The sequence below is a fragment of the Mycetomoellerius zeteki genome, unplaced genomic scaffold, assembly GCF_001594055.1.
Source record: "Mycetomoellerius zeteki isolate Tzet28-1 unplaced genomic scaffold, Tzet1.0 scaffold151, whole genome shotgun sequence".
In the NCBI taxonomy this organism is placed as follows: domain Eukaryota; kingdom Metazoa; phylum Arthropoda; class Insecta; order Hymenoptera; family Formicidae; genus Mycetomoellerius; species Mycetomoellerius zeteki.
This window is the reverse complement of record NW_017256458.1, coordinates 1,177,247-1,187,273: the sequence shown is the minus strand read 5'-3', so window position 1 is coordinate 1,187,273 and position 10,027 is coordinate 1,177,247. Positions and strand designations below refer to the sequence as shown.

The following is a 10,027-nucleotide window of genomic DNA, read 5'->3' as shown; positions in this document are numbered from 1 at the left end:
GCTTCGCCAGTGCGTCGTCATCTTGAGTGCGTTTTGACTTCGAGAGTTCTGTCGCGAGTGATAACCGCACAATTTCTACCCCGTCTTTCCGCGGTAAGCGAGAAAGTGCCCGACGCTTTGCCGCCGGTCGGAGTTTACTGACCTCAGCAGCACAGAGTTGGCGACTGCCCTTCGCTACACCGTCTCGCGACACTGCAAACGGGGAATTACCTTTCTCGGAGCTGCATATGGCTGCCGCATGCAGCTTCCTAGGTTTCGCTGTATCGTCTGCGAAGACATATCATCAACTGCATCATCTTCGTACCGTACGTCTTCGTACTGCATCAACTTTGCGAAGCGATTTCACGTGTGAGGATCGACGAGTGAAATATCGCCGAGTGAAGTGTCGTGCGATTTTCTTCTGCGATCTGTGTCCTTAGTGTTATTAGCAAAGTAGTTGTGTGACAACGAAGGAGAGGGTTGCAACAACTTGCAACTCTGTCACGCCATTCACGGAAAGGTGTCGCGCGAGCGGAATCAAGTGCAAAGAAAATCGTCCGCGGCAGAGATGCGCTCGTAGCGAATCGACGACTTCGTCACTGCAGTTGCAGCCGGATTTCTAAGGTAAGCGGCACGCGTTTATCACGTCATCGTCATTGTTCCTCAATAACTTGGAGACAACGAAGATAATACCGCGGCTTATCTCAAAAGTGAAATATATCGGACTTTGATAACGATCAGTTTTGTATTTTCGTCGATAAACGAGGAATTCTTATGAAAGATAATGGAGCAGGTAGTTGACTCGAGAATACGACTCAACAAAAATAGAAAGTATATACAAAAGAATATGATTCGTAAAAAATGGAAGATATTTGACGTCTTTGGTGTTGACTGTGAATAATATTGGGGGAAAAAAGCGTGAAATTGCCTGGATATTTTAAAAATAACGTAAAAAATTCAGGGTTAATGCGCAAAAAAGTAATCGCGGTACTTATAAAAGACATGAATTTTTAACAGCGATGTAACGAAGAATTTTTAAATTCTAGTTCGAATAATAATGAGAATGAAAGAGAATGAGATTACGTGTTTAACGGTACAGTGCCGGCCAGTCCATTCAAACAAAATGCGAACTGAAACTTTCGAAGGGCCAGTAACTGCGATTCTCGGGATAAAGGTATCTGGAAACGAACGTTCGTAATTGGTGCAGATTCGTTTTCATTGAGGACATGTGGTTTTGGATTGAGAGAGAGCTTTTTGTTTTAATAAAAAGCGATAAAAAACGAGGAATTAAAAATATCCTTTACGCGAGTGCGAATAACGCGTGCATCACGTGGCGAGTTTCGGAGCGTGAAGAACGCGCACCGTTTTTTCGGTCCTCCCTCGACCGACCATCGTTACTGTCTTCCTTTTTCGCGCAACCCGGCGCAAAGAGGATTACCTCGAATCCGCTCCTAAAAGCATCTCGACGAGCGACGATTTCCATCGCGAGGGGCCTCACCTCGCGCGGATGAGTGACCCGTTCCGCGTGGATTATCGCGCGATCGATCGCGGATTTGCGACATTTCGTGCTGCGAGATCTTTTTGGAGTAACGACCTTTTCTTTGTCGATAATTGTAATAATTTAGATTGAAAATACGTCTCCAGAATCTAAAATATGCGTTAGAATGACATATTACAAAAGAATTAACGCAATTATTGAAAGTAATAATCATGCATAGAGAGAAGGTTTTACATATCTACAAATTTAACTAGATATAGATATAAAATAATTTCGCTGGATCATCAAAATAATTATGTAGGACACTGAAGTTGATAGAATGTCAAAACTTTTTGCAACATTGCTCATTAATTAAACTTTAGCGTCCTATATAATTTTTTTGATAGTTCAACAAAATTGTTTTCAGATCTACCTAAAGTAGCTACCTAAAGTTTTAGATACTTTAGCAAAATCGTTCTTTCTGAATGGATTTCATTTCAAAACTTCCAATTTTTCAATATAATATAATACTATAATATATATGAAATTCATTTATATTGTGGTTTATTATCCGCGGATTTCTTATCACGATTTAATTTATTTAAATAGCAATTTGATCAGATACTATATTTATACTTGCATTACAAACATTATTTAGCTGTATTTTTAGAAGTATCTAAAAATTTAGCTAGATACAAATCTGAAAATAATTTTGTTGAGTCATAAAAATAATTATATAAGAATGTCAAGCATGATGAGCAATGTTGCAAAAAGTTTTTACATTCTAGTAACTATTTTTAGCGTTCTACATAATTATTTTGATAGTCCAATAAAATTATTTTCAAATCCGTATCTTACTAAATTTTTTAATGCTTTGATAAAACCCGTCATTTCCATGTAATAATAAAAATTAATACTTAAGAAAAAATAAGTGCTTTTGAGACAAGCTCTCGGTTTACTCGATACTGCAGACTTGATAAAAATCGTAGATTTCAGCTCGCTGTTTCGGGAAGGCGTGTTTTCCCGAGGGAAAATCCGGGACAGGCGATAAAATTTTACTGCCGCTCGAGCTGCTGGGAACATCGGTGAACTGAGATTTTAACGCATCGTGGTCGCGACTTTCGCATGTACTTGCACTTTTCATCGACCGCGCGTCTTGGAGCATCTTGCAGCGAAAGCATCTCGACGATCAGGAGGAATTCAGTATCGGGAGTGTCTCGCCGTTCTGGAAAAATTCAATAAAGTTGCAGGAATCTTATCGTGAATTCACGTGAAGTACACGTTACAATTTCACCAAAAAATTGTCGTTTTTGCGAGCCACGTGTTATATCATGCACGTTACGCATCTCGTTCAACAAGGTCTGATTCTGTTCCCTTCCGTTAATTCCACGAAAGTGCATTCTCCGTCATAGAAATTTTTCTCATCGACCTCGTGAAGGGTCCCCGTGCCACGTTTTGCCTTTAACCGATTCCAATCGCTCGACTTCTTGTTATTTTCTTGAGTGCATTTGGGCGACAAGGATTTTTCCTCGACGAGTTCAGCCATCTCACCATAGCGTTTCCGAAAATAGTGAAAATTTCACGTTACGCTCGACTTCTTCTGCAACTTGCACTTCTTGTTTTCCAAGCACATCGAGTGACAGGAATCTTTATTGTGAATTAGTTCCACTTCAATTCTTTATCCTGAAAGGGAATACTTTAAAAATACCTGCGTTCTCTGTCGATTGACATCATAATTTATAGTTATTTTTTAATTGATGATTTTTTCATTAAAAGATTCACACTGAGAAAAATGGTTTGGTTGAAAATGGACAAACCAGAAGATTCAGATTAAATTAATCAGAATTCCGGTAATCTCAATTAGAATTTTAATAGATTTAACCAGACAATTTTCTGGTTAAATTTTTAATTTCTGGTTCAATTTTTCTCAGTGCAGCTTCGTACAAAGTGGTGTACGAAATATTGTCAAATTGTTTGCTTTATATATCACATTTATTTCTAACAAAATTGGTGTAGAACTGGTATAGAATTAATTATCAAAGCCTGAAAAAACTAGAGTATCGAATAAATAAATAATTAAATAGTATGACATTTTTTACGCCAGCGCGTATAATATATGTATATTGTATAATATATGGAAACCCGCAAAGATCACTACGTGGGTCCTCGATCGAGTTAAGTTGCGGCTTCTTGTTATTTCCTTGAGTGTATTCCGATTGAATTTTACGTCTCGAATTTCCCAATACAAGTATCATAAACTGCGCGCTTGAAATCCGCGAAAATCTCCACGGACGTTACAACTTCAATCGAATCAAGTACTGAGTTCTTATTTTGTGTATATATATGTATACATATAAATATATAAATATATATATATATAATTTAGCGTCTCACAATAACATATGTGATATTATTTTTAACATATTTTGTTGAATTAAAATGAATTTTTTGAGATTCTTATAATCAAGTAGCATTTTTATAGATCTTTTGTGTTTTAGAATATATAGGTATATAAAATTTTTTAATTATAACTACAATAAAATTGAAATAAATTAAAATTAAATTAAAAACTTTAAATAATCATATGAATAACTTTAAATGTCAACAACATATGGTATAAGAAGATCGTGTTTTTTCTGCACACATTAATAGTAGTCTGAGATTTATCTACTTTTTATTTACTACTTTTCGTAAATAAAATAATGATTTATGTTTTTATTCCTTTAAATGACACACGATTCTCGCAGAGTTCCTTGATGATCTTTTTGGAGTTTCATGTGGCGTACCGTCCTCGCGGCAGGTTGATCGAATCAGCGAGACTGGAATTTTTTCGCGGTAAACGTAACACGATAGCTCTACGCTACGTCCGGATTCAATACCGCGCCAGACACTAGAAAGAAAAAGGGAGAAGCGTAGAGAATGCCAGTATGATCCGACGACTAAAAAAAATGTAGGAAAGCAGAGAGAAAAATGGAGTAGCGAACGGATGGTGAGAATTCGATGAAAGTAATCGTAAGCTTCGCGAAAAGATAGACATGGAAAATTAATTTTGCGCGTCTAAATAACAGAATGTCACGTCGGTGATACGATTTTCGTTCTTTCTTCGAGAAAGAAAGTTAAATCGCGATCTAGCTTGTCAAGAATTAATAACATCACGCGACGAAAGAGCGGAAGTTAATTAGCCGAGTTCGCACTTCGCCGTGCGCGAGTCTGGATTTCTTTTCTAGCAATACAGAAAGAAACGGCGTATCTTTCTTCGCGCGAAGAACGCGACTCTATTCTTGGATTAAAGAGAGTTACGACGTAAACGTACTCGGCCGGAAGGGTGGGTGAGCTCGGGATTAATCTCGTCGCGACGGCGAAGGAATCCCGGATCCGGGAGTTTATAAGTGCGACTGCGGCTGACAGTTATTAGAGACAGTTATGAGGGTGCCCATCGGCGAAAATGCGAGTATGTCCCGCAGCCTCCTTATTCGCGGCACTTACTTTATTTCAGTCTTCTCTAACGTGATATCGAATCGGTGTCCTCATAGAGATAGAGTGCACGTTCTCATGTAGAAAATTACTATCCTCTCTGTGTCCGATGCTCGGTGCCAAAAGCTATTTAACCAACGACGTCGGAATCATCCTGATAGCTCCTGACGACCAACGAGCGGATTGAAAACAACGTCGTTCCCGCATATCGCTTGGTCGTTATTCCGTCGTCGGAAAATCCTCGAAGAAACGGCACGCGTTAGCGGACTTACGTCGGACGAGGCGTTCTTAAGCTAAACACGCTAAATGGATTTTTGTCGAACGAGATATTCGTCTGTTGTGTATCTTTTTTTTTGCGCGGTTCTGAAGAATCATATACAGCCTTGGCCAAAAATATTAGACACCTTATTAATCATTATTTGAAGTTCTAGTTAAAATATATGATACGAATTTAAACCGATGAGAATAAATCTAATTAAATACGAAAATTCCTATGTTCGGTCAAAGTAGGATCTTAGTGTTTAGTTTCTGTGTGAATTTATATACATATCTGATTCTGCATATTGCGCGAAATCTTTTTCGATCTTGAAATGCCATGAGCAGGACCAGAGTAGTAATATTATTTTGTTAAATTGACAAGTAATTTAATAATTTGTTATGCTAATATTTATAAGAATATTAATAATTAGATGTTAATGAAAATCTTAAAATCTGCGAATAATTTATTGCGAAAATATTGCCTCAGCCAAGGTTTGTACCTGGAACTCCCGACTTTCTGGATTTCAGTTAAAAAAAGTTGATTTATGGCATTTGCTGTAAATTATTTCTTGTTTTAAGATTTATGTATAATGCCGATAACTAATAGGTGCTAATAGAGTTAAAAGAATTCCAAATAAATGAACAAAATAAATGTCTAATATTTATTAAAATATTTAAATCTGAGAAACTGATAGAGGAAAGTCGCCGATACTGATATAGGTTTCCTAAAGTGACACCCCTTTATTTCTCAGAAACTAACTATTGCACTTTATTAATACTAATAAAATCATGATCTGTTTAATTAACTAAAGAAGTATAAACTCATAATTCGTATATTTGTGGCTTGTTTCTATACCAAATCAGCTAAAAACGAATTTTACGAAAGCGAAAATAAAATTCTTACGATTTTCTTTTGCAAATTGCATGGTTTAATAGTGACTATATTATTGATAATATTACGTCGTTTTAAATGCTTGTAGTTTCCTGAATCAGTTTTATTTATATTATTTTTTCTCTTAGTCTTTTCATAATACGATTTTAAATTTAAAATTGAGGTGCAGCATAAACCGCCACACCTGTCTGTAAAACACCATGAGCTAACTTAATTTTTATAATGTTGCTTTATAATGTCAAATAAATCTATTGGAGCTGAAGGCAATCATGCATATATAAAAAACTCTTGAAAAACTATCGCATTACATATTTGTATCTTGCAGAACAGCATAAAATAAATATGCATATAATTCAATAAAAATGTTTTATAATGAAGTGAAAAGATTTTGGAAATCTTATATATGTACATTCACTTATAGGTACTTTATACAGATAATGCTTGTAAAATAAAAAGAATTTGAATACGTAGCATGTGAATACTGCCTACTGTGTCAGTTTTGGAGACGCTCATTTTTACTTACCTTACGAAAAAATTAATTATTGCAAAATTGCAAACAGTATTATAAAAACTGCACATACTATCTGATAGAAGACACTTTTCAGTTTGTACTTACGTTTTTAAAGTTTTATTTTTATCCTTTGTTTAAGAATATTGTTTAAAAATAAAGTGGTATGTCGGTATCGGCGACTTTTCTCTATATTGCAGTTGTAATAAATCACGACACATAACGTCGAAAAAACTTTTTCTTATACAAAATCGATAGTTTTTCAGAAACTGTAAATTACAATCATGTCTCAAAAAACAATTCCAAAAATACGTCATATGAAAAAATATATTCCCGTAATCGCGAAGATAATTCGCTGATTCAGAAGTTAAACAATCAATCTCGTTCTGACCTGATGATAGAAAGAGAAATCTATATCTAAACCCGCGACACTATTCTATCTCTAAGCCACGGAATAATACGAATGGCTTTAGTTATAAACTATACAACTGAGTAGTTAGCGAGTTTATGTCCATTCCAACATCATATAAGACTGGCGTGATGTAAACGAGAAATGTTTAGTTAATCAATCAGAGCAAAATTCATACATAAAAAAGCTGCTGAAAGCGTACGTGCGTATATTGGAATTTTAACTTTTATTTTTCCGAAAAATAATCCACATGAAAAAAAATTACTAAAGCTAGACGCAATCTCATCGAAAAAGTTTGCTAATATTTATAATTCTGTATACAAACTGAAATTGCTCAAAATGGGTTATTTTACTTGCTGTCGTTATAAGCTCGCAAACATTGCGAAAAAAAAAACGATATTGAAATTGCGCAAAAAAAATTATTTTATTATATTTTTTGTTTTTAGAGTGGAAAAATTACACTAACATTCCGAGAACATTTCGAGAATATGTATTTTTATACAAAGTATTATTTCGAGAGGGACAAATGGAAAACTGATATATATTAAAATTAAAAGAATTCTTCACGTAGCTGGAGTAGATGAAACGGAAGTGTGGCAACTCGGCCACGAGGTGGAGACACAAGCCGATGCACAAAGATGCGTTTGCATCTCTTCGCACTCTAAAGAAACGTAAAAGAAAATTTCTCTAAAAAAAATTGTTTTATAAATTTTTATAAATTATTCTGTTAGTTTCTATTAACACATCGTTTAATTAGATAGTTTTGTGGTATATTTTTTTTCACAAGAGAGAAACATGAATTAGACATAAAGAACCGTCTTGACCGACTATGGCTTTTTTCACTTTCGTGTGTTTATATTTTGTATTATAAAATAACAACTAAAACGAAGAACTTTCTTTATGTCATCATCACTGTATCTAACTAACTGCGGATCTAATATTTTCCGGAACACCCAGTATACCGTGTTAAGGTTCTGCTAATTCACGTCTACTCGGATTAATGTTCGTACGGACGAAATTGCTGAAATTTCCCGTATATTCGCTATACCGCGTAATTCACTGCGAATTTCATGCCAGCTATTTCTGCATTTATATACCGTATACCGTAGCCGAACAGAGCTGTATCAAGAACGATCTAGCCATGTAACCGACACGTGAAATATGACGATAGAAGAGAATATAACTCTTTCTCACTATCTTATTTTATCTTGCATATACGATATTTTGAATGTACAGTCATTTATGTAATTTTGAAAATTATATATCTCTCATACATCGAGGGGGGGATATAAGATCATTATTATCAAAACTCAAGTAACGGCCGACTTTTATTAGATGTGCATGAATTTTTATAAGGAAGGAATAATTGAATAAAGTAATGAAATAATAATAAAATTGAATATTTCTACATTGAATCGGGGACTCACTTTTGCTTCATCGCTTTCGCTAATTTTCTTTCAAATATCTAGAATTTATATATTTATCACAATTAAAACCTTTCCTCATTGCATAGAAACGAAATTAGAATAAATAGTTTTTAGTGGAAACTGACGAATGATTCCGCGTCGTTTTGTTCCTGTGGCTAGTGAAATGTTGCGGACTTCCTCGTCGCGGCGATTCCACTTAAACCGAGTTTACGACGGATGGGAGCCAGCAACGTTTACCCGATGGACACACGAGCTCGGGCTTTATCACTCGTTAAGCCCATCGCGATTAGTGTCCCCGGTCCGGCCGGTCGTCCGCTCGCTCTTCCTCCTCTTCCTTCTCTTCCTAGACTAGAGGAAGTACTTTTACGACCGGGGTGGAGAGAGAGTCCGCGAATAATGGGCGATTCCTACGACAGCGAGACGCGTTTCGGGTAACCGGAAGTTCCGATACGAGCGCGCGTTAATGCGATGTCGCGCGTGATAAAAGTTCTTCGTCTCTCGTCGCTTTACGTTTCATGGACTCGTATTCGCGCTTATTATCGAGATATAGCGTGTCGAAAATGTAGAGAATAAGCGATATAATTATTCACGGAGAGAAATGAGTTCGTTATAGGGATGACAAAATATGTGATGATTTTATGGGAAAACGGATCGATCAGTTATTATTTCTCAGTTATAATTTCTCATTATCCGATTTATTAATAATACACGATTTACTCAAAATAATCAGTATTGCTGATAAAAAAATCTATCAAAAAATAGGTCAGGTTTTACATAAATTACTTCTGTTACTAATAAACGGTTGGAATAGCAGACTAGCAACAATTACAACAAATTAAATCAATATAATTTATTGTCTATATGAAGAAATTATTTGTTAAAGTTACTGGTGCATGGCTTGTTAAATTAATAAAATCCTTTCTCTCAGTATTGGTCACCTAAATAATATATGTTATTTTCCTTAAGCTTTTTATGCGCTTTCTGATATAAAAACAGGGAAAATGACTAAAATTTTTTATGCATGTACGCATTTTTTTATTAATATGCTGCAAATTCTTAATCTCTGAGACTAAATTAACTTTGCAAATACATTTAATTTATTATTCTTTTTAATATATACGCTGGTTTTCAACAAATTTGAAGATAAATAAGAAAATTCTTATTATAAGGTCTGTTTATGTGTTGTTTACATTTTTTGTATTCAGAATTTTTCTTTATTTTCTCTCTTTTCAACACCTGAATATGTATTTATCTCATTTTAAGTGCAAAAATTTTGAGAATTTCAACGTGAACAAACTTATATTGTAGATAGAGGAAAAAAATTTTATCCAATGAAAAGTATCGAAAACGTTATTTTCACATTTGTTACACTCTTTGCGAAATGCAACTCGACTTTACGTGGCCCAAAACAGTCTCGTTATTTATGTATCCATGAAATCGCAAGGTTACTAACGCCCGTTGAGGCGTACTAAGATTAGCAAAGACCAAGATTGCCTTCACTGAAATCACATCGGTGTCCCTGGCATCCCTTAGCGGCGTGCTCGCTATCCTGTTAGTGTAGCATGCAAGCTTGCCAAAATCGTTTCCATTAAGGGGAGAGACT

At 35.3% G+C, this 10,027-nt stretch overlaps 1 protein-coding gene across 1 annotated transcript in view; it reads left to right on the top strand.

The window, feature by feature from the left end:
* The first annotated feature begins 336 nt into the window (after positions 1-336).
* The window catches only part of pxb (putative Hedgehog signaling attenuator pxb), a 111,599-nt gene continuing 101,908 nt past the window's right edge, over positions 337-10,027 (top strand). The window contains exon 1 of the mRNA XM_018444651.1: positions 337-603. The gene's annotated coding sequence lies outside the window, so the exon portion shown is untranslated. The remainder of the gene's footprint in view (positions 604-10,027) is intronic.